The sequence below is a fragment of the Malania oleifera genome, chromosome 7 (assembly GCF_029873635.1).
Source record: "Malania oleifera isolate guangnan ecotype guangnan chromosome 7, ASM2987363v1, whole genome shotgun sequence".
NCBI lineage: Eukaryota > Viridiplantae > Streptophyta > Magnoliopsida > Santalales > Ximeniaceae > Malania > Malania oleifera.
This window is the reverse complement of record NC_080423.1, coordinates 75,374,317-75,395,787: the sequence shown is the minus strand read 5'-3', so window position 1 is coordinate 75,395,787 and position 21,471 is coordinate 75,374,317.

The window sequence follows — 21,471 nt, the reverse complement described above, 5'->3', positions numbered from 1 at the left end:
GAAGAATATGAGGACATGAATGATTTGTTGAAAGCCAAGGAATGTCAAAGTCAAATGAGCCAAAGAAAAGCAAACTAAGAAAGCCCAAAGAATAATAAATCTTGAGGACATGAAGTCTTGAGTGTTTAGAATGTCAAGTCTTAGAAGTCTTTATGTAAGTACTTTAATATTTAAATATCGTTTGAAATATTATGAAACTCTTAGCTTCTTGTATCTAGATACCTTTTAAAATACTTGGAAAATATTTTTATAAGGTCAAAAGATATTTCAAAAGGTTAAAATTATTTTTGGAATGAAAAGCACCAAAAGGAGGTTTTTCCAAATGCTGTCAGTTTTTATAGATCTGCATTGAGGTGCATTTTTCACTATCAAAAACACCTTATCTTAAAAAGTGCTCAAGATCAAAGTTGTAGTATTTTCTCTTACATTTTTTTTTCTAAATGAAAAACACCTAATTTGGAGTTATACAAAAAAGGTTATGAGTAAAATACTGGAGAGGGGTCATAGTTGTCGGCCAACTGAACAATATTCACGGGAGAAACTTTAGCTGACTAAACAGCAGACAAAGCCACTTCAGATGGCTGAAGTGCAACTTCAGATGACTGAAGATTAAATTCAGTCATCTGAAGATTTTTTGCTGAATTTTTTAAAGAGGCAGAACCAACTCAGATGACTAAACCTGAGACTTCAGTCATCTAAACACTGTTAACGGGCAGAAATTTCAAAAATTTTATTTTTTAAATATTATTTTCTTGGGCTCCAAACTTTCTAAAAACTTGTGAAATACTCCAAGTAAACTTGAGCAACAAGGAAACCCTTTTGAATGCCTAAAAATACATGGTTTTGCAAATCAAAATACATCCATGAATTGAAATATCTGTTTCAGAAGCTAAAAGCACTCTTGTTCTTCCAAAGCTCTCTTGTTCACTCATTGTAAATCTCTTTTTCTAAGATATTCTGAAGTGCTGATCCTTCTTCTTTTGAATTCCTACTGTTAACCCTCATCTAGGAAGGATGGTGAATTCTACACTTGAGCATCATTCTATTTCATATTGATATTTTACATTGAAGTATATAATGTTGAACTTGTACTAACTTGCTCTTTGTGAGAGTATATTTGTACACATATTATATCTTGTTTCCTGTAGTTCTTTGACGTTCCAAGGATTGTTTGGATCATTGGCTAAGTAAGGGGACATTGCTTAGAGAGGCGAGCTATAGCCTAATTAAAGAGTGACCGAACGAGGGGACATCGTTTGGAGAGGCGAGCTCTAGCCTTCTGAAGGAGTGTTTTAGCGTGGGGTATCTCTTGCTAGGTTTTGTTCCACCCGTCAATGGAACAAGTTTAGTGAATCCTTTGGTTGTTTTCCAAAGGCGAGAACGTAGGCTGTGTTGAAGCCGAACCTCGTAAAAATCTCCGTCTCGCTTTCACTTTCCCCTATTCTTTATTTTCAATACATATTTAAATTGCATGGATGGTTCAAATTTTAAAATCATATAAACTACGTATATATGGAAATCAAGCAAACCTTAAAGTTTGAGTTTGATTTGGGTTGTGGAAACCGAAAGGAAGTACGTTGGTTGAACCATTCTTTACAGAAACCATACGGGAGTACATTACTTGGCTAAACATCCCAAAGATAAATTAACTTAAGAGTTTATTTGAATTCTGAAGTTTGGAAAGAGTTATTGGATTTTATATTGAATATCATATTGAAGAAGAAATTTCATATATACAGGGCTTGGTTCAAAACTCACATTCACCACACAGCTGAAAACATCAAAAGCTGAAAGTTACATATATTATATTGATATTGATTGGATGGTATAAAGATTTTTTTATATTCCAAGAGTACTAAATCTTGAATGATTTCATCAATCTAATAGTGTTGCAGTGAACTTATACTTGGCAATCAAATTGGTTGGTGGTTTGAGGTTTGTGATTGATTGTCTTGGCTAGTTTAATTATTTGTGTGATTGAAGATTGAATGTTTTATTAGTTGTCTTGTTGATTGTTTAAAAGAAACCAAGTTCTTGTTTGATTGACAAAATAAATAGACAAGTTAAATAATTGGTTAAATATTAAAAGAAGTTAAGAAGTTTAAAAAGAACTAAGAAGAAAGTTTTAAAAGCCAATTCAAACCCCCCCCCCTCCCCTTCTAGGAAGCTATTCCTAATTTCAATTGGTATCAGAGCAAGGTTATAGTAAATTTTAACAAGTAACTATAGAAAGATCCTAATGGCTCACATAGGCGTAGCTCTCTTTGGAGAGGGACAATCTTCAACTGGGCCTCCTATCTTTTGTGGTTTGAACTACACGTTTTGGAAAAAGAGAATGCAAATCTATCTCCGGACGATGAATTGGATAGTATGGGAAGTTGTTAGAGATAGAGATCAAATTCCCACTGAGATAATAGATGGAAAAAAAATCCCAAAAGAGAAGAAAGATATGACCGATCAAGATTATAAAATGCTCCAAACAAATTCAAGTGCTATAAATGCTTTATATTGTGTCTTGGATGTTGATGAATTTAATAAAGTAATGACCTACAAATCAACTAAGGAGATATGGGATAAGCTAGAAGTAACATATGAAGGAACAACGGATGTTAGGGATAATAGGGTTGACATGCTTACAAGTCAATATAAAGCATTTGGAATGAACCCCGATTAATCCATATCCAGCATGTATACTAGATTCACTCATATAATAAATTCCCTAAATGCCTTAAGGAAAAACTTACAATACTTATGAGATGATAAGAAAAATTCTAAGAGGCCTTCCCTCCATGTGGGAACTAAAGGCTACGGCTATCACGGAAGGTAGAAATCTGAAAAACACATCCTTAGATAAGCTTATAGGTTCTCTCCTCACATACGAAATGACAATGATTGAAAAGAGCCAGAAAACCAAAGCCCAAGAAACTATAGCCTTCAAAGCCTCAAAAGAAAACTCTAGTAGTGAAGAGATGGATGAAGATGAAGCAGCCTTTATATCTAAAAAGCTAGCAAAAATCCTTAGAAGGAGAAACAAATTCAAAAGAAGAAACCAAGACTCCAAATCAGATGAAAAAAATATTGGTACCAAGAAATCTAAAGATAAAACCCCTACTTGCTATAATTGCAATAAACTTGGACATATAAAACTAGAATGCCCACTATCAAAGAAAGAGTCTAAAAATAAAAACAAGAAGGTCATGAAAGCCATTACTTGGGATAGTATAAGTAGTTTGGAGAATGAAATAAGTGACCAAGAGGTTGCCTACACGTGCTTTATGCGAAGAAAGCTCCTCAACTAAATCTTCAAATAATACTTGTAGTGATGAATCAAGTGATGAGGGTATGCCATCTTATGATGAATTACAAAATAATTTATTCAAAGTGCATAAGATGTTGATCAAAACAAATAAACAAAACACCTCATTGAAGAATAAGAATGAAAGTTTAATGAAAGAGTTAGAATTCCTAAAGAATGCTGAAAACGATAAAGACTCAAAACTCAAGCAAATAGAACATAAGTATGAATCAGCAATGAAAGCAATAGAATCCAAAAATCTTGCTGAAAAAGAAAACAACTTGAAAATCAAGAAACAAGAAAGCAAGAATGAACAAATGATAGAAGACCTTCAATCCCTATCCTCTACGGTATATGAGAAAGATATGTGTATTTATGGATTAGAGGATAGAATAAGAAAATTATCTCTAGAGTTAGAGAAATCACAGAAAAAGGTTGATAACAAGAAAGAGATAGAAAATCTCAATAGTCAGATTGAAGATAAAGATAAGATCATTCATAACTTCACTCAAGGAAATGAAAATCTTGATAAGATGATTGGCTCACAAAGAATGTCATTAAACAAAGAAGGCACTGGTTTCAATGGAGTTGAAAATAAAAGGAAAAAGAATTTGTACATGGGATATTTCTCAAAAGGATCCAAAGACTATGCAAACACATCTTCTAATACTTATACTAACACCATATGCTATCAATGTAAGAAAAAGGGACATATTAAGTTTGAATGTCCATTTAAAAGAAATGGTGTGAAGACTAAGCAAATATGGAGAGTAATAGAAAAATCCCTTAAAAAACCTATCGAACCCAAAAAGGTATGGGTACCTAGAAAGCCTTGAAAATCTCAAAGTATTTATTAAAATACATAAAATTCAAAATGGCATTATTGGCCAAAATCATAGGATGATTTTTTTCAAGGCTTAAATTAAGAAAATATTAAAAAATATCATATTGAGCTTATTACTTAAGTATCTTGATATAAGAAGAATATAGTTTGCGAATGAGATTATTGGGCATGAGCATGAATCTTGATATAAGATTAATTTTTGACTATGCATACTAATAATGAATCAAGTGGATAAATTTGTCTTGTTCTACTCTTTATATTGGTATCCATGAGCTATGAATGATATTTTTTATATCCACGAAGTATGCATGATATGATATTAGCTTTGGTATCTATAAAGTGTTTTTTTTTTTTGTATCACATTTTAAAAATTTTAATTGGTATCACAATGTAAAAGGCTCAATTGATATCACAAATTGATATTTAAGAATGATAAGCACTGATGATGTTAACATGATATTGGTATTCAATGATTGTGTTCATGAGAACATACATGATATGAATCAATATATGAAGCATGGATAATAAACTTAAAAGCATAATTGGTATCAAATCTAAATGTATTAAATTCAGGGGGAGTATTATAACTTATTACTTGTATTATGTTTCTTCTCTAATTATTAAATTGGAATCATGGAATAAATAACTGGTATCATGAATTATTGTGCATGCTAAATTTTAAAGTACTGTATTTTTTATGGTTGCTCATAGCCTTTATACTTAAAGTTTTACTCCTTTTGATTGATGTCAAAAGGGGGAGAAGTTTTAGACAGCAAAAATTAAGCATGATATTAAAAATTTATGAGCATGATACGTGAAAATATTTTTTTAAATGATGCTTATTGAAAGGGGGAGCCTTTTTAAGGCTTACTCAAATTTTTGCTCCTTATTTGTCATCATCAAAAAGGGGGAGATTGTTGGCCTTACAAGGATTAAAATTTTGTTATCTTGTTTTGATACTAACAAACAAGTGGAATTTAATATATTTGTGTGAGTAATGTTGTCTCAGGGCTCATATATGATAAAGTAAGATCAAAGTGCTCACAAGGATCAAATGAAGCTTAAAAGAGTCAAAGCATGGATTTAAAGATGATATATTAAAACTTGAAGAATATGAGAACATGAATGATTTGTTGAAAGCCAAGGAATGTTAAAGTCAAAAGAGCCAAAGAAAAGCAAAGTGAGAAATCCCAAAGAATATTAAATTTTGAAGACCAAGAAAGAGTCAGAGCAAGTATGAAGACTTGAGTGTTTAGAATGTCAAGTCTTAGAAGTCTTTATATACTTTAATATTTAAATATCGTTTGAAATGTTATGAAGCTCTTAAGTTAACTTCTTGGACCTAAATACCTTTTAAAATACTTGGAAAATATTTTAATAAGGTCAAAAGATATTTCAAAAAGGTTAAAATTATTTTTGGAATGAAAAGCAACAAAAGGAGGTTTTTCCAAATGCTGTTAGTTTTTATACATTCGTATTGAGGTTCATTGGTCACTATCAAAACCGCCTTATTTTAAAAAGTGTTCAACATTAAAGTTGTATTTTTTTCTCTTAGCTTTCGTTTGACACCAAGAACACCTAATTTGGAGTTATACAGAAAAGGTTATGAGTAAAATACTGAAGTGGGGTCACAGCTGTCGGCCAACTGAACATTGTTCCCCGGATGAACTTCAGTTGACTGAACAGTAGACAGAGCCACTTCAAACTACCAAAGTGTAACTTCAGACGTCTGAACAGTAGACAAAGCCACTTCAGACTACCAAAGTGTAACTTCAGACGTCTGAAGTGTAACTTCAGATGATTGAAGATTAAGTTCAGTCATCTGAATATTTTTTGCTAAATTTTTTAAAGAGGCAAAACGACCTCAGATGACTGAACCCAAGACTTCAGTCATCTAAACACTGTTAACGCACAGAAATTTCAAAAATTTTATTTTTTAAATATTATTTGCTTAGGCTCCAAACTTTCTAAATACTTGGGAAATACTCCAAGTAAACTTGGGCAACAAGGAAACCCTTTTGAATGCCTATAAATACATGGTTTTGCAAATCAAAATACATCCATGAATTGAAAAATCTGTTTTAGAAGCTGAAAGCACTCTTCTTCTTCCAAAACTCTCTTGTTCACTCATTATAAATCTCTTTTGCTAAGATATTCTGAAGTGCTGGTCCTTCTTCCTTTGAATTCCTACTGCTAATCCTCATCTAAGAAGGATATTGGTGAATTCTACACTTGAACTTCATTCAATTTCATATTGATATTTTACATTGAAGTATATAGTGCTAAACTTGTACTAACTTGCTCTTTGTGAGAGTATATTTGTACGCATATTATATCTTGTTTCTTGTAGTTCTTTCACATTCCAAGGATTGTTTGGATTGTTGGCTAAGCAAGGGGACATTGCTTAGAGAGGCGGGCTTTAGCCTAATTAAGCAGGGACCGAACGAGGGAACATCGTTTGGAGAGGCACACTCTAGCCTAGTGAAGGAGTGTTTGAGCATGGGGTATCGCTTGTAAAGGTTTTGTTCCACTCGTCAACGGAACAGGTTTAGTGAATCCTTTGGTGGTTTGCCAAAGGCGTGGACATAGGCTGTGTTGAAGCCGAACCACATAAAAATCTCCGTCTCACTCTCTCTTTCCCTATTCTTTATTTTCAGTACATATTTAAATTGCGTGGATGGTTTAAATTTGAAAATCATATAAACTACGTATATTTGGAAATCAATTAAACCTTAAAGTATGATTTTGATTTGGGTTGCGGAAACCGAAAGGGAGTACGTTGGTTGAACCATTCTTTGCGGGAACCATACAGGAGTACATTACTTGGCTAAACATCCCAAAGATAAATTAACTTAAGAGTTTATTTGAATTCTGAAGTTTGGAAAGAGTAATTGGATTTTATATTGAAAATCATATTGAAGAAGAAATTTCATATATACAAGGCTTGGTTCAAAACTCACATTCACCACAGGACTGAAAACATCACAAGATGAAAGTTACATATATTATATTGATTGTGATTGGACGGTATAAATATTTGTTTTATATTCCAAGAGTACTAAATCTTGAAAGATTTCATCAATCTAATAGTGTTGCAGTGAACTTATATTCGGCAATCAAATTGGTTGGTAGTTTGAGCATTGTGGTTAATTGGCTTGACTAGTTTAATTATTTGAGTGATTGAAGATTGAATGTTTTATTAGTTGTCTTATTGATTGTTTAAAAGGAACCAAGTTCTTGTTTGATTGACAAAATAAATAAACAAGTTAAAGAATTGGTTAAATATTAAAAGAAGTTAAGGACTTTAAAAAGAACGAAAAAGAAAGTTTTAAAAGCTAATTCACCCCCCCCCCCCCTTGGGGAGCTATTCCTAATTTCAGCAGGTACCTCGTGGGATAGAAAAAATAGTAGCGATTCAGATTCAGATTCAGATTGTAGCGACTCTGAGATTACCAATTTGTGCCTGATGGCACGGGATGATGAGGTATTGTCTTCTTGCTCCTTATCTTCATATTACTCTGATGATGATTGTGATTCTAATAGCATGCCTACATTTAAAGAATTGCAATATGAATATATTCATGTATCTAAATCACTAAACAAAATGACTAAAGAAAATGATGTTTTGAAAAAAAAAATGTGAAAATTAGTCAAAACTTTTTGAAATTGCAAAGAATTCTCATGCCTCGAATCTTAAAGAAAAAGATTTGAAAATTGCCAAGCTTGAGAGAAAATTAGATGATAGCTCCAAAATGGTTTATAAATTCACTGAGGGCCAACACAATTTTGAAAAACTTCTAGGGGCCCAAAGAAACTCTCTCAGCAAAGAAGGTTTTGGTTTTACTGGTATTAAAAATGTGAGACGATCTAATCTCTACTTGGGACATTTTACTCTAGAATCAAAATCCCAAATTCAACCTAAAGATCCTCGGTGTCGAATGATATGTTTTAAATGTAAATAAATTGGTCACATTCAGTTTGACTATCTGCCTAGAAATAAACATGTAAGAATTAAAAATATGTGGAGAGTCAAAGGTGATCCCGGTACTAACCCCTGTGGACCCAACAGAATTTGGGGACTAGCGTCAGTTTCTTAAATTTTCTTGCAGGTATGCTTAAGATCGTCCTCATCCAAGGAGAAGTGGTACTTGGATAGTGCCTGCTCATGACATATGATTGATGACAAGGCCAAGTTTTCATCCATCACTCCCAAGGATGGAGGATATGTGACATTCGGAGACAATGCAAAAGGGCAAATCATCGGTGTAGGTAAGGTTGGTAAGGAACCTTCTCTCATTATTGATAATGTATTACTTGTTGATGGCTTGAAACATAATTTGTTAAGTATTAGCCAATTTTGTGATAAAGGGTATAAAGTATATTTTGAAAATGATAAATGCATTGTTGAGAGTAAATGTGATAACAAAGTACTTTTTACTACTGAACGTCATGAAAATGTGTATACAACTAGTTTTGATAATTTAACTTCTTAACAAGTTACATGTTTTTCTGCAAATGAAGCTAGTTGGTTGTGGCATAGATGTTTAGGACATGCTAGTATAGATCTTTTGTCAAAACTTGTGAAAAAGGCCTTAGTTAAAGGCTTGCAAAAAACACATTTTGAGAAAGATAAAATCTATGATGTATGTCAAATGGATAAGCAAACTAAATCAAGTTCTAAGAAAACAAAATTCATATCTACCACTAGACCATTTTAAATGCTACAATTAGATTTATTTGGTCCTAATCAAGCTCAAAGTCTGGGTGGAAAATTGAATGCCTTTTGTTATTGTGGATGATTATTCTAGGTTCACATGGATATTGTTTCTCTTTCATAAAGATGAATCATGTAAACAATTCACTAAACCATGTAAAAGAATTCAGAATGAAAAAAACTACAAAATCACATACATAAGAAGTGATAGGGGAACTAAATTAAAAAATGATGACATAGAAAACTATTGTGACCAAGAGGGCATTTCACACAATTTTTCTACACCTAGGACCCCACAACAAAATGTAGTTGTAGAAAGAAAGAATAGGTCCTTGCAAGAAATGGGTAGGACAATGCTCAATGAACATAAATTACCCAAATATTTATGGGCTCACACTGTGAGTACTGTATGTTATGTCATGAATAGAGTGTTAATCAAGCCATCACTTAATAAGACTTCATATGAATTGTGGAACAACCATAGACTTAACATTTCCTATTTTCATGTCTTTGGTTGTAAGTGCTTTGTACTTAGAGATAATAAACACCTAGGGAAATTTGACTCTAAATCTGATGAAGGTATTTTCCTAAGTTACTCACTTAATAGTAAAGCACATCGAGTTTTTAAAAAAAGAACATTAATTGTTATTGATTCTATTCATGTTGTGCTTGATGAATCTAATCCTTTTTCTAAAAGAGATGATGAAGATGATATTGATATTAGAAAGGGATTAGATAAGATATCTATTGAAAATAATGTGGACAAAAATTTAGAAATTAATGATAAATCAATTGAATAAAATAAGGTTGAAAATAAGGTTCTTGAACTGCCTAGGGATTGGAAATTCATTAGGAACCATCCTTTAAATCAAATTAAAGGTAAACCTTCACGTGGTGTAGCCACTCGATCTTCCTTAAGAAATTTAGTTAGTTATTTTGCATTCTTATCTCAGGAAGAGCCCAAAAATATTAAGGAATCCGTAGAGGATGAGTTTTGGGTAATATCTATGCAAGAAAAGCTTAACCAATTTAAAAGAAGCAAAGTTTGGACCCTAGTTCCAAGGCCTAACAATCATACTGTTATTGGAACTAAATGGGTATATAGAAATAAAAAGAATGAAAATAGTATAGTAACTAGAAATAAAGCTAGAATAGTTGCCCAATGATATAATAAGGAAGAAGGGATAGATTTTAAGGAAACCTATGCTCCTATAGCTAGAATGGAAGTCATTCGTATGTTTCTTGCTTATGCCACTTTTAAGAACTTTAAATTGTATCAAATGAATGTTAAAAGCACCTTCTTAAATGGCTATATAAATTAAGAAGTGTATGTAGAACAACCTCCCAATTTTGAAAATCGTAAAAATCCTAATCACGTATACCAGTTGTCCAAAGTCTTGTACGGATTGAAACAAGCTCCTAGGGTTTGGTATGAGAGGCTTAGTGGTTTTCTCTTAGAAAATGGGTTTATCCGGGGCAAAATTCACACTGCATGTTTGATCAAATCTAAAAACGATGATATGCTTCTTGTTCAAATATATGTAGATGATATTATTTTTGGAGCAACTAATGATGATTTATGTAATGAGTCTGCCAAATGCATGCAAAGTGAATTTGAAATGAGCATGATTGGTGAACTGAATTTCTTCTTAAGATTTCAAATCAAACAAGCTAAACATGGAACCTTTATATGTCAATCTAAATATGTTAGAGACTTGTGAAAGAAATTTAATATGGAAGATGGAAAAATTTTGGGAACTCCTACGAACTCTTCCATAAAACTTGATAAAGATGAGTAAGGAATCCTTATTGATGTGAAACTATATTGTGACATGATTGGTAGTCTCCTATACCTTACATCTAGTTGACCAGATATCATGTTTAGTGTGTGTATGTGTGCTAGGTTTCAGGCCGCTTCCAAGGAGTCTCATCTGTTTGCCGTGAAAAAAATACTTAGGTACCTAGTTGGAATTGCTAAGTTAGGTTTATGGTACCCTAAGCATACGAAATTTGAGATTATTAGCTACACTGATGCTGACTTTGCCGGTAGTAAGGCACCTGTCACTATTTAGGACAATCTCTAGTTTCTTGGTTTTCCATGAAACAAAATTCAGTTACCTTATCCACAACTGAAGCTGAATATATTGTGACTGGAAGTTGTTGTGCTCAAATGCTTTATATAAAACAAAAACTTATGGATTTTGGATTGCACTATGATACGGTTCTAATTAAATGTGATAATACTAGTGCAATCAACATTTCAAAGAACCATATCTCATATTCACGAACCAAACATATTGAGATTAGACATCATTTCATTTTTGATCATGTGTAGAATGGGGATGTGGCACTTGAGTTTGTGTTCACAAATGAGCAGTGGGTTGATATTTTCACAAAACTTCTTTAGGAGGATAGGTTCATACATATTAAACCTGAGCTAGTTCTAATGCATAGTAGAGAGGCCACATTAAAATTTGATAGAATGCACAAACCTAGTGGGAGCTTCTTATCATAAAAAATATATGGCTCAAAAAACTTTAAATCTATCATTGCTTTATACTCTATGAATATATTTTTTGTTTGCAATGCATGGTTATCATATCTCTTGCATGTTGATAGTTATATTTATTTTTTCTATTTTGATCATACTAGACTATTTGAGTTGTTAGTTGTGGATAAATTGTAAATTCGAACTCAATCAAGTCATTGCTATACAGATATTTTTTGGGAAATGCTATATTTTCAAATGACATGTTGCCAAAATTTCTAAAAAATCTTCCCAACCATATCTTGTATTCAAATGATTCCTACTCAATGCCTTGCCTATATGCTTCCAAGTTTTCATGGCCATTTTTTCTATTGCCAAAAAGGGGAGAAGAGGCAAAATTGGGTACTTAGGATAAATGTTTTGAACTTTTAAATTTTTACATTTCTCTTATGCATAGGTTTAGGGGCAGCCTCTCTTGGCTGTACCCACTTTTGCATAAGGTATTTGTCATCAGCAAAAAGGGGGAGAATGTTGACCTTGTAGGTCATATCCTCTTTTGATTATGACAAATACTCTGGTATCTAATGTTTATGAAGTTTGTGTGCAGGATTATATTGGTGAAATCTTATGATGGCATGTGGTATCTTGAAGCAAAAGAAGACCCAGAATATTTATTTGTTGTAATTTATATTAAATTCAATAGAGGTTTGTAATATTTAAGTAGGAATGGTATATAATAATTAATTCATATCATGCATGTAGGAACTGATAAGTTCAAAGACCTTAGAAAAACCCTACGTCTTTGCACTTACACTTAAGTTAGTCCCCATTATCACATATGCTATCAGGGGAGACTTTTGAATTAAAACAAGACTTAAGGTATAAAAATAGTGAGGTTTCGGGCGACCAAACCTTGGTTTTCAAAACACCTCGGTTGACCGAACCCTTGAATAGTCAGCGTGCTAACCTAACTTCGGACGACCAAACTAAGCGTCCTCGATTAAACGAGCATTTACCCTGACTTTTTCCAACAACTCGGGTGCCTGAACATTTACGTTCAAACTACCCTTGAGCAACCAAACATGCAAGTTCAGCAGACCAAACTTAAGGATGAGTGACCGAACCTCAGACAGATTGGAAAATCGTCTCGTTCAGCTACCCGAACCATTTTTCACGTACCCAAAGTTCAAAATTACCTTTTTCTCATATGTCTGTTAGGGCGACCAAACCTAGGGCTCGGTCGATCGAAACTCTCAAGTTGGCTCAAATTTTACTGTGGTTAAATGGGGTTAAACAAGGTTAATTTTCTTGAACTCTTTTAAAACAAATTTAATAATTCCCTATGTATCCCCAACGGTTATAAAATTGGCCAAGTCTATAAATACAAGTTCATTTGCTTAGATTAGTGATTGATTAACTTTTTGATTAGCAACAAAATCCTCTGAAATATTTCAAAGCTTATTCTTTGAAACAAAGCCTATACTCTTACATACAATCATTCCTTTACTAAATCAATCCTTATGAGAGTTCTTTGAATGGTTTTACGTTATTCTCCTTTGCTAGAAACTCTCATTGTATACATTGTTTTTTTAATTTTGGATTGAGAGTTAAGCATAGATTTTTTTTTCCCCCGATTTTATTTAATAAATCTGTGTGTAGGAAAAATCTTGTAGATAGTGAATCTTTGCATCTTCATTGCAAGACTCATTGAGCTTATATTATTGAGTGTGCAAAAATATTTTCACAAGCTCATTTTTCAAATGACTCCTATGCTTGAATATTGAGAAAATATTTTTAGAGATATTTAGAATACTCTTGGTAGAAATCTTTGAAATCCTAACCTATGATTGAGATTTACATCTATACATAGTTTCAAAGATTAGCTTGTTAATACATTCTTGTGCTTGATTGGATATAGTCATTACTATTAAATGTTGATTGCACACATATATCACTAAGCTTATTGTTCTTACATTACTAGTGTGCATTGATTGATACTAATGCAAATCTATTGATTGAGAAGCAAATATTTTGTACACAAATTGTATTGTGATTCTGTTGTATTCCAGGCATGGCTTGAGGGGGCGTTGATAAAGCCCGAAAGGATTGGTTGTAAAAGGTTGAGGTCAGCCCTGTGTTAATTTGACTTGATTGTATTTCGGTGTCATTCCACTCGTGAAATGAGCCTTAGTGTAATCCTTGTGCTTGTGAGCCAAGGCGGGGATGTAGGCATTTTAGCCAACCTCGATAACATATCTAGTGTTATCTCCCTTTACCTACTTTACCTTGCATGCGTAATTAACTTACTTGTGTAATTTAATTTCAACATATATGTTGATTCATTTTATATCAGCACTAGATGGACCTTAGGGTTGTGTAAGACCGTTGCTGGTTAATTGACCTAAGGGAGAAATTTTAAAATACCAATTCACCCCCCCCCCTCCCCTCTTGGGATTACAGTAAAGCTAACAATACCTTGCTCATCTTTATCCAATTTCATCAAGGAACTCATAGGTGTTCCTAAAATTTTACCATCTTCCATGTTAAACTTTTTGAGGAGGTCTTTAATGTATTTTGATTGGTTTATGAAAATTCTATATTTTTTCTGTTTGATCTAAAGTCCTAGAAAGAAGTTAAGTTCACTCATCATACTCATTTCAAATTCACTGTGCATGCAGTTGGAAAACTCATTACACAACTCTTCGTTGGTTGCTCCAAAAATGATATCATCTACGTATATTTGTACTAGGAGCAAATTTTCATTTTTGGCCTTTAAGAAAAGTGATTTGTCAATCTTCCCTCTAGTAAATCCATTATCTAGAAGAAAATCACTAATCCTTTCATACCAGGCTCCAATCTATACAAGGCTTTAGTCAAATTATAGATATGATTAGGAAATTTGTGGTTTTCAAACCCTGGGGGTTGTTCAACATAAACTTCCTCATTGATATAGCCATTCAGAAATATGTTTTTTACATCCATTTGATATAATTTGAAGTTCTTAAAAGTAGCATATGCCAATAACATCCTAATGGCTTCCATTATAGCTACAAGAGCAAATGTTTCCTCAAAATCTATGTCTTCCTCCTGGTTGTATCCTTGAGCTACTAGCCAAGCTTTGTTTCTCACTACTATTCCATTTTCATTTTCTTGTTCTTATATATTCATTTTGTTCCAATAACTGTATGATTATCAGGTCTAGGAACTAATGTCCATACTTTATTTATCTCAAATTGATTTAATTCTTCTTACATAGATATCACCCATGATTCATACTCAATTGCTTCACTCACATTCTTAGGTTCTTCTTGCGATAAAAATGCAAAGTGACTAACCAAATTTCTAAGCGAAGATCGTGTAGCTACTCCACGTGATGGTTCACCTATAATTTGATCAATAGGGTGATTCCTTACATACTTGCATTCTCTAGGTAGTTCATGGTTCTCTCTTTCTACTTGAATATCCTCATAAGATGTTTTTTTAATTTCAATGTTTGTATCTGAGTTATTTTCAATAGATAGTTTTTATAATCCCTTACTCATCTCAATTTTATCCTCATCAGTCTTTTTGGAGAAAGGATTGGACTCATCAAACACTACATGGATGGATTCAATTACAGTCAACGTTCTTTTGTTATACACCCTGTAGGCTTTACTATCTAAGGTATAACCTAGAAATATACCTTTATCTGATTAGACATCAAATTTTATTTAGTGTTCATTATCTCTAAGAATAAAACATTTGCAGCCAAAGACATGAAAATATGAAATATTTGGTCTATGGTCCTTCCACAATTCATAGGGAGTTTTATTCATAGTGGGTCTAATTAGTACTCTATTCAATACATAGTAGGCGGAGTTCACTACCTCAGCTCAGAAGTACTTAGGCAGCTATTGACTCTATGAGTCCAATTCGGTTTTTTATAATGATAAATCACTTGATATTTGATCTGTGCATTAAGTTTGTGACAAGGACTTACACTGAGCATGCACAGAAAGAAAACGAGTCATGGATGCCATAAAGTAAAGCTTATACATATTAGAAAGTACCATGGAACTCAAAGAGTATGAGAATCAAGATGCAAGCAGCAAAGTTCAAGAATGTCTTGGGAATGGGTATTTAGAACTCATGTATCTACATTTTCGTATGATTTATCTTGAGGCTCAATATAACTTAGAATGATTTTAGTATTCGTGCATTTCATATACATCATTAGAGTACTTACTTGGGCTTAGAAATGTGTTTAAAATCATGAAAACTTGTTTTGTAAAAGATCCAAGCAAAGAATCAAAGTAGAATTTTAAATTGGAAATGAATATGTGTGAAAAAGGGGACTTTGGTAACCTGAAGTTACCCTTAGGCGCCTAAAGAATTTCTTCGGTAGCCAAAAGATTAAGTTCGGTAGCCTGAAGAATTAAATGAAAAAGACAGAACTTGGCAGAGGTACCTCGGTCGCCTGACCTTGGAACCTCAGGCGTCTGAAGTTGACACTTCAGGAGCGTGAAGTCGAGTTCGGTTGCCTAAACTCGCGGGAAAGCCTAAAAATCAATTCTTTATTAAAAAGACACGCAAGGTATCTTATTGATCCAACGACTGAGATCAATTCTAAAGGTAATATACTATATATTATGAATATCTAAACCCTAGAAGAGATAGAGACACACAAGAAAGAGAAGAACATACCTTGTTGCAAGTTTGTTGATTATCTACTCTTAGTGCTATTCGTTTGCCTATACATCAATCTCATATCTTCAAGCTAGGGCAAATCAATTCCGATTTTCAAAGGGAACTTGTTTACTCTACTGTACTTCAATCTAGTATTGAGGTTTGATCTTTCAAGTTATTAGTCTTGTGATTTTTACATATTATCTCATTGGTTGTTCTTGACTAGTATTGAAAAGTATTGATCTTGAGTGTGCTTTTTGTACAAAAATTAATTTTCTAAGAGATCATTACTTGAAAAAGTTTATCTAACTTGGTAGATTAAATTTTGGTTCAAGAGTATATAAATATACATATATTGTCTCAAAGGGCTTCTTATTAAAAAACCTAGTTTTTGATTAAAAGAGTGATCTTGAAAGTATCTTTATATATACCAAGCTATTTTAAACAAGATCATTACTTGTTTTATGGAGAGTGAATCATTGAAAGATTTTATTCAAGTGTGTTGTTTCTATAAGGATCTATCTTTAGATACATTAGAACTTGATTTAATATTCTTGATACTTATAACTATAATTTTAATTAAGGGATATTTTTCTGCAAATTAATATACTAAGTTTTGTGGTTGAGTACTTGAAATAGAACTTTGTGATTTTGATTGAGTGTATATTCAAGACAAAGTTTTTTGCCAACAAGCTCATTTCAATTATATAAGTGTGCATTTTTGCAAAGTGAACCAAGAACCCTAGATTATTCCAAAACGTTTTGAATTTATCTTTACTTGAAAGTTTTGGTTAAAAAGGAATTTGTGTGTTGAGGCATATCATACATAAAACGAATTTATCGTTTTCATTCATTCACGAGCTTCAAGTTATATCATATGCCAATGTTTTAGGAATTTGAATTGTACTCACCAACTTTTGTTAGAAACATTGTTTTTGAGTGTTTTTTCCAAATTCTATTGTATACACGGTTCGGTGTGTGAACTGGTGTGAGAGGAGAGAGTTGTATCTCTTATAAGCAGCAGAGTAGGAGGAAGTTGTGCCTCTTGTAAGCAGCAGATTGTAAGGGAAGCTCCGTCCCACTTTAAGGAGCAGGGTTAGCAAATCCTTGATTGGTTGCTTAAGGCGAGGACGTAGGCCAAGTAGGCTGAACCTTGTAAAATCGTTGTTGCATTCTCTCTTCCCTTATCTTTTTTATTTTCCGCATCGTATTTCAATTTCTAGCTTGCCTGTGTATGTTGAATAATTTCACACCAACTTGATAAGTGACTAGTTAAACTTAGATATAGGGATTGATTGGTAAATAGGTTTCAAAGAATTTTTTAAAATACCCAATTCACTCCCCCCCCCCCCCTCCTCTTGGGATTACACCTTAATCAACAGCAGCTTATGTTCGTTAAGTATGGTTCTAGCCATTTCCTATAAAGATCTATTCTTTCGCCCAACTACTCTATTTTGTTGTAGAGTCCTATGTTCTTAGAAATTATGAGAGATTCCTTTTATGTTACAATAGTTCTCTATACCATCATTTTTAAATTATGTTCCCCTATCACTTCTAATGTGTGTTATTTTGGATCCTTTTCATTTTGATTTTTTCTGCAAAGTCTAATAAATAGTTCACAAGTTTCATCTTTATGTGTAAGAAATGGTAACCATGTGAACCTATAATAGTCATTGACAATGACAAAAGCATATAATTTACTACCTAGACTTTGAGTTGGATTAGGACCAAAAAGATCTAAGTGCAACATTTGAAGTGGTCTAGTGGTGGAGATAGCTTTCTTCTTCTTAAATCTAGATTTTATTTGTTTTCCTAGTTGACATGCATAACATATTTTATCTTTTGCAAATTTTGTCTTAGGTAATCCCTTAACTTATTTAGATAATACATCCATATTTGCATGTCCTAATATACTATGTCAAAGCCAACTAGTTTCATTTATAGTGGAAAAGCAAGTTACATGTTGAGAAGCAAGATTATCAAAGCTAGTAGTGTAGATATTTTCATGACGATCAGCAGTAAACAATATTTTTTTTTTTTTTTAGTTTTATTCTGCACAGTGCATTTGTCATGTTCAAATGAAACTCTATAACCTTTATCACTCAATTGACTTATACTTAACATGTTATGTTTTAGACCATCAACTAATAACACATTATCAATAACAAGAGAAGGTTCCTTACCAACCTTACCAACTCAAATAATTTTGCCTTTTGAGTTATCCCTAAAGGTAACAAATCCTCCATCTTTGGATGTAATAGATGCAAAATTAGCTTTATCTCCTGTCATATATCGTGAGCATCCGCTATCTATATACCACTTGTCCTTTGAAGAGGACAATCTCAAGCACATCTGCAAAACATACTCAGATAACTACTTTTGGTACCCAGATTTTCTTAGGTCCTTTGGGGTTAGTATTAGATTCTCATTTGACTTTCCAAATTTTCTTAATTCTTACATCCTTGTTCTTAAATGGACAATCAAATTGTATATGTCCTAGCTTCTTACATTTGAAGCATGAAGTATATCTATAATTGTCTTTAAATGGAGCATAGGAGTTTGATTCTCTTACAAAATAGCCCATGTGAAGATGTTTCCATTTTAGGCTTTCCTTTCCCCAAAAACCAAGTCCTTCTTTAACAAGTGAGTTTCTTTGAGCATTAAGAATTTTATTAAGAACATTTTGGCCTTCTGTAAATTTATAAAGAACTTTTGACTTATCTTCTAACTCTCTTTCTAACTCCATAATTTTCAAATCCTTTTCTTTTATTATAGAAGTACGAGATTTTTTTTTTTTTCAATAAGTTTTGAAAATTCCTTTAGTTTAGTTTTCAAATCAGAATTCTTCTTTGTCATTTTCTCAAGCATTTTTAGAGTATACAGATATTTCTGTTGCAGTTCATCATAAGACAACATGCTATTTTCATTTTCTGAATCACTGGAATAATACGATGAGGCAAAGCAAAAAGATTATACCTCGTGGTCTTTGTGAGCCATCAGACAAAGATTCACAATCTAGTTGTCACTAAATTCAAAGTCTGAACTACAGGTATTGTGTGTATCCCAACCGACCTTTAGTGCCTTCTTCTTTTTGGACACTTTCTTTAGCTAAGGACAATCTGACTTGATGTGCCCAACTTCTCTGTAGTCATAACATGTAGGAGGATCATCCTTTTACTTCCTTCTGCTTGACTCTCCCTTTTCTATTTTTGAGTCATAAAATTTTCTAGTGTACTTCCTGTTCTTTTTCAGGAACTTTCCAAACTTCTTAGGTAGAAGGGCCACATTAGATTCTGATTCTGAACAACTTTCTTCACTGGAATTTCTGGATGATGCTTTAAGGGTTGTCACTTTCCTAGTTTTATTCTGCTAACTCTGTCTTTCATTTATTGTCAGCTCGTATGTCATAAGTGACCCAATCAGCTCATCTACTGTCATTACTTTTAGGTTCCTTCCTTCGGCTATAGTAGTGGCTTTTGCCTCCTAGACTAGTGGTAGTCCCCTAAGAATTTTCCTAATCATCTCATAAGTGGGGTAAGTTTTACCAAGAGCATGTAAAGAATTTGTCATGTGGGTGAATCTTGTGTACATAGATTGAATAGATTCATCAGCAGTCATTTTAAAAGCTTCGTATTCACTAGTGAGCCTATCTATCCTATTATCCTTTACATATTATGTACCTTCATAGGTGACTTCTAATTTTTCCCAAATTTCTTTAGTAATCTTACAAGCCATGACTCTGTTAAACTCATTTACATTTATTGCACAATACAAAAAATTTATAGTAGTGGCATTAAGTTGAACTAATTTTCAATCATCATCTCTATATTCCTCTTCAGTCTTAGGTACACTTTCTTTATCAATAATTTTCATAGGGACATGATCTCCTCTAAAGACAATCTTCCATACTTTCCAATTAGCATTTTTAAGGAAGATGCATATTCTTTGTTTCCAATAAGTATAATTTACACCACGAAAAATGGGTGGTCGTGTGGATGAGTGTCCCTCACAAATGGAGTTACACCAATGTGTGTCATCGTGATCTTTTACACAAAAACATTTAAGTCTAGTGTAACTTGGCTCTAATACCAAATGTTAATTTAGGTGTAATCTCAAGAGGATGGTGAATTGGGTATTTAAAAATTGTTTAAATTTATTTTATTACTTAATCCCTATTTTAATATTTAACAAAATAATCACAAGTTAGGGAATACTTAGAAATTTATTAAGCTATCTAATGAAATTAATTCAAATTAACATCTTAATAAACTCAATGATACCAAATTAATTCTCAAGTGCACGTAATATTTAGCAACATACAAACATACAAGATTGATAATAAAATGCAAGCGGAAATTAAAAGAGTTAAGGGAGAGAGAGATGCAAACACAGTTTTTATGAGGTTCAGCCAACCCGGCCTACGTCCTTGCCTTGAGCAACCCACTCAAGGATTCCATTAATCCCACTCCTTTAACTGGGACAGAACTTCTCATTACAATCCATTGTTTACAAGAGGCGTAGCTTCCTCCTCACTTTGGTTCACAACTCGAACCGTCAATACAATAATAAGATTACAACTTTCTACAAAACTCAAATGCTCCTTAACAAGCTAATGAGTACAATTGAAATCCTAATACATACTTAGATGATATAACATGAAGCTCAGTTGAGTGTATGTAATGTATTCAATAATATTTATGTAACAAAAAATGTATGATCTTTGTATAAAGATATATAATAGGTTTGCTCAAAAGATCTAAACTCTATTAATATTTCTCCATAAAGGATTTCTCAAAAAACTATGATTTTTGGAGATTTAACAATTTACTCTCAAATTGTTTTTGCAATAGTAAAGTAAGATCAAATCTTTGAATGAAGTAAAACAAGAATGCTTTCAAAGATTTAAGCTTCAATAAAACCTTTTTTCAAAAAGATATTTCACACAATGGATAAAAAGAATGTAGTTCTTTCTCTCAATAAAGTTTTAGATATACGAAAATATGAGAGAGGATCAACTTTAACATCAAGATTGAATGCCTAAAAATAAGAACTTGCCTACCAAACTTCAGAATCAATGACGTCTTCAAGATATAAGTGAGAACCCTTTGAAAAGCTGAGATGATTTGCCCAAGGATGAGTGAATGCAATAGAGTATTGGAAAATTCTCTAGAATGGAGGCACACTTAACATAAGATATGAAGATTGGTCTCTTTAAACTGTTTCTTCTTGTGTTTCTAGGGTTTAGGGTTTGTTAAAATAAGTGTTCTCGACATTTAATCAAATTTTGGCTATTGGATCAAGTAATTAAAACTTAATACGTTCGTATATGCGCTAAAACGCCGTTCTGTGCCACAAGCTCATCGACGAGTGGATACATTCGTTGACGAGTGTTCAACACTCGTTCATTGATGAGAACATGGGTTCATCAACGAAAGGCCTCTCTGAGATTTTTAAGCTCTCCGTAT